General features: G+C 41.6%; 1 long non-coding RNA gene across 1 annotated transcript in view; it reads left to right on the plus strand.

The window, feature by feature from the left end:
- LOC119592722 overlaps window positions 1-2,500 on the plus strand; it is a 51,484-nt gene that overhangs the window by 35,216 nt on the left and 13,768 nt on the right. The window lies entirely within an intron of this gene.

Genomic DNA, 2,500 nt, shown 5'->3' on the forward strand with positions numbered 1-2,500 from the left:
AAGGTCATGGTTCATGCGAGAAGACGAAAAAGTAGGTCATGATAGTGATAAACGAGTGGCGTTGATGATAGTGACTATTGCTATTTCATTTGTCCTTTATCTTTTCGCTCCTTTATGCTGTCTTTTCTGGCGCTTGTCTTTTCTCACTTTCGCCCTCCCTCCCACTTCCTTCGTTGTTTCTCTCCTTTCCCTTGCTTCCTTCCTTGTCTCCTTATCTCCCTAGCCCCAGTGTACAAGGAATGTTGTTTTCGAGTTAAAGCGATCCAGGTGAGGTTTATATGGACGAAATCAGACCGAAGACGACGAGGCACAGTGTATCCAAAAGCCAAACCAGCGACCGCTTGTTTATATAGTCCGATCAGCGGCGGAGTAACCGTTATTGACCGGAAAAGGGCAAGGAGCGGTCAGTTGCCATGTTGGACACGGTTGTGTGGTGGGGGGGTGGGGCCTGTACGTGTCAGATCAGGCTGAAGGTCATGGGTCTTGTGTCAAGGTTGTTTTGTGTCAGGGCAGTAAGGCCACGCACCGAGAACTGAAAACGATAAGTGCTCCATGAATATGCATTTAGTACATTAATGAATAAGGTACAGTTAGAAAAAGGAAGAAGAGAGAAAGAGAGAGAATAGAGAAGAAAGAGAGAGAATAGAGAAGAAAGAGAGAGAAGAGAGAAGAAAGAGAGAGAAGAGAGAAGAAAGAGAGAGAAGAGAAAAGAAAGAGAGTTTAAGCCAGAGGGAAAAGAGAGAGTAAGAGGTTGGAGATGACAAGGGGAATAGAAGAGTATCAGTATTGGCAATAGCATAAGTAAGAATGAAGATGATAAAAAATAATAGAAGGGCGAGGAGACCGTGGCAGATATTAAGGAAACTTTGATGTGTGTGTTTTGTAAGGAATGATGATAGATGTCGCGGATGACGTGTACACTTGTTTACGCGTCTCGGTAATGAAACCCACAACGTTCCAAGAGAATAGATTGGCAAACGTTGTCGGGAGAGTCAACAAATTTCAGAAATGTCAAAATAAACTCTCTCTCTCTCTCTCTCTCTCTCTCTCTCTCTCTCTCTCTCTCTCTCTCTCTCTCTCTCTCTCTCTCTCTCCCTCTCTCTCTCCCTCCCCCTCCCTCTCCCTCTCCCTCCCTCTCTCCTTCCCTCTCTCCCTCTCTCTCTCCCTCCCCCTCCCTCCCTCCCTCCCTCCCTCCCTCCCTCCCCCTCCCTCCCTCCCTCCCCCCATATCTCTTCCTCTTCCTCCCCCCATCTCTCTCTCTATCTATCTCTCTTTCGTTCTTTCTCTCCCTCTCCCTCTCCCTCTCCCTTTCTTATGTATAAGAACGCATGATAAGTTAAGTTGTAAACAGTTTGAAAGTTGTTTGTGCGGCGATGCAGAGGAGAAACGCCGTAGGTAGACAGAGGGGTGGGAGGGTAGTTTGACGTCAGTTTTGTGTTTTGACTCTTTAGTGACGCGAGCCGCCTCGTGTGTTTTGGGCTGATGCGATGGCAGTGATGGTGAGGTTAATGTTCTCTCCCCAGATGTATGTGGTTGTAATTATGATTATCATTATAATTGTTTATTATTATGATGATAATAACAATAACTGTTACTATAACGTATGTGTGTGCTTGCGTGCGTGTGTGTACGTTTGCGCGTGCGCGCTCGTGTGTGTGTGTATTTGTATGTATATTTATATAAGCGAATGTGTAGTTATATGTATATGCAAATATATATGTATATACATGTATATATGTATGTATAAGTATATAGGTGTGTATAGATGTGTATATACATGTGTACATATATGTATATGTATATACACATGTTTATATGTGTATATATAAATGCATATGCATATATATATATATATATATATATATATATATATATATATATATATATATGTATATATATATATATATATATATATATATATATATATATATATATGTATATATATATACATACACACACACACACAATATATGTATATCTATATGAATAGGTTTATAAGTGTGTGTTTGTATGTATGTATGTATGTATATTTAGCGTTTATGTACTATTAGGCTGTGTGAATGTATGTAATATATGGATTGTGTATGCTTATACACTTATTTGTACTTGCAAGAGAAATGTGTTTCTTTTCGGTATGTACAAAAGCCCAATATTGCGCGTGTTTTAGATAGGAGTTGGCGGTGGACTTTTTTTTCTGAGTTGCGACAAAGGGAGGTTGCAGCGGAGGGCCGATAACGCGGACTTCGTCCGACGGGGCTGATGGGTGGCCGGCCGATAAGGGCGACAGGGAAAGTAGTATTGGCATGAAATGTACAATAGGGTTATATAAGGAAATGTAGTAAGAATTAAGTGAAATGATATGACATGAGTTTCGGGGAAGATTAAGCGTATGTAAAACGCTGAAACCGTGAGGAAGAACTTAAAATGGACTCTGTTGTTGTCCTTCGGATAGACCCTTCGCCTGCCATACACCGCGCCAGGCGAAATTGGAGTCGCGGTC

This window comes from Penaeus monodon, chromosome 3, assembly GCF_015228065.2.
Source record: "Penaeus monodon isolate SGIC_2016 chromosome 3, NSTDA_Pmon_1, whole genome shotgun sequence".
Classification (NCBI taxonomy): domain Eukaryota; kingdom Metazoa; phylum Arthropoda; class Malacostraca; order Decapoda; family Penaeidae; genus Penaeus; species Penaeus monodon.